We start from the raw sequence: 2285 nt of genomic DNA on the forward strand, positions 1-2285 counted from the left end.
GCAACATTGTTTTTTCTAAAATTTTCCGTTTGAATTTTTGTGGAAAATTTGTATTTTTAAAAATTTTTCGTTTGAATTTTTGTGCAAAAATAATATATAATTTATTCGTGATTGAACAATTAATAATGCCTAAGCCAAGCTGTTTAATTTGCAGAAAAACGTAGACTTACGAAGGCGTCCGTTTGTTCCGTTCACCAGCGGAGGAGGTTAGGCTGAATAAGTTGGATATTTCAAATATTTAACCAACTTCTCCGAAAAATTATTATCCCACAGCCATGAAATAGACCTTCCAATAAATTGAAAAAGCTTTTTTTAAGTGCAAGATAAATTATTTAAATAAGCGCTTGAAAGACAAATTGTAACATCGATTAATCTTTATAAATCTCCCATATATACTTATTTAAATTTATTTATTTAAACCTTATAACCATTAATATCACGTGCTGTGGTTTTTTAATCACGTTGCTGATTTCATGTTTCTAATTTCATGTCTTCATAAAATTATCAAGATTTGTCTATGCATCCGTCGGTGAGTCCTTGGAAGTATTCTTTGTGCAAAATCTTTTTTACTAATTTCACCATTTTGAAAAGTGTTTCTGCCTCAAGACATCGGCATACGGCATTAACTGTCACTTTTAATTGGTTAGTGCATTGGCTACTTTTATTAAGATTTTTGTATGCATTTGAAGTATTATTTGTGAAAAATCTTTTTTACTAATTTCCCCATTTTAACATATTTTTCTGCCTAAAATATCAGGTTTTGCGGCATTATTATGATGTTTTGAAATCGTAGTTGGACCTTTCATCTGGAATGATATATTTAGACACTTCTCAATCTGGGTGGTCTTCAGTATCTACGTTCTTAATTGCTTCTCTTTGTGTGAACTATTCCGTTGATTTAGTACATCACATTACTCTTATTAGCGTCAAAATCTTTATTTAAGTTTCTAATTATTATTTATTACATTGGCTGTAATTCCACAAAATCCCTAATCCAACCGGCTAACTCTAGCCGGAAAATTTCTAAAATGGCAACACTGTACATGATACCAGAAATTTTGAACAACTTAAACGGGAAAGAGATCTGTTATTGCAAAAATTTTATCAAGGAATTGTTAGAGTTAATCTAATATATAAAAATCTCCTGTCACGGTGTTTGTTGTCGAACTCCTTCTAAACGGCTCGACCGATCTTTATGAAATTTTTTGTGTATATATGGTAGGTATGAGAATCGGATGTAAAGCATATTTCATGCCGCTAGGTGCAGGAGGCCTGGCGCCTCCCATACAAACCGAATTTTTCATATTGCATATCTCTGAAAGTGTTCATGGCGTTGGTGGATAATGAGAAAGCTAATTCCTAATTTTGATATAGTAATTCAATTTAAAAGCCGAATGACGAGAACAGGTGGAGCTGTAATCCACCATAACACACATGACGGAGCTCGTATAGTTCTCCACAAATAGACCTCAATGCACAAAAACTGGAATCAATGTCTGTTCAAAATTTGCTTGTGAAAGCAGGTTGGATGAGAGAACAGTTATATTTGTGGCAATTTATATTTCTCCCAATCAACCAGTAAATTATGTTATTGAATTGATCCACGAGAGTTTAATAAAATACACACCAGAAGTATCGCGGATCTTTAAAAAGAGATTACAACAAAATTCCGACGATTTTATGAAGGTTTCACTTCTCCCGGGTGTGCACTGCATACGTATGCTTTTTTTCTTCCATGTGACGAAATATTTCTAAAAACTAATTAAAAAGCTCGAAATTTTTACGGAAGTTATTGATTTTTGATTGTTTTTTGAGGCCAGTGTTAAAATTTCCTATTGGGTCATTGGTAGAGCTTTCCGGCCGGTATATTAAAAAGGCAAACTGCGTTTCCTCTTTCTCCTACGCGTTTTGGCGTACTTCACGCCTTCATCAGGGAGTCTAATTTATTGCAAAAAAAACAAAACATAATACACACAACAATTAGACATAGTTACATATGACTGGAAATTATACATACATATACATATACATATCTTTTTTATCACAATAGCACTTACATATTAAATTAGTGTAACTATTCACATTACAATAAACGCAAAACATTTAACTAAACACTTTTCTTTTTTTGACGTCACTGTCTTCGCCCATCTGAGTTGTTACTTTGTATTGCCGTCCGGTACGCACAGTTTATATTGTCAACGTCCTCTTTAAAGTTCATCGCGTCCCTTATCCTCTCCTCTCTGCGAATACAGGAGAGGATAAGGGACGCGATGAACTTTAAAGAG

The sequence above is a fragment of the Rhagoletis zephyria genome, unplaced genomic scaffold (genome assembly GCF_001687245.7).
Source record: "Rhagoletis zephyria isolate East Lansing unplaced genomic scaffold, Rhagoletis_zephyria_1.1 Rzeph_scaffold_06888, whole genome shotgun sequence".
NCBI lineage: Eukaryota > Metazoa > Arthropoda > Insecta > Diptera > Tephritidae > Rhagoletis > Rhagoletis zephyria.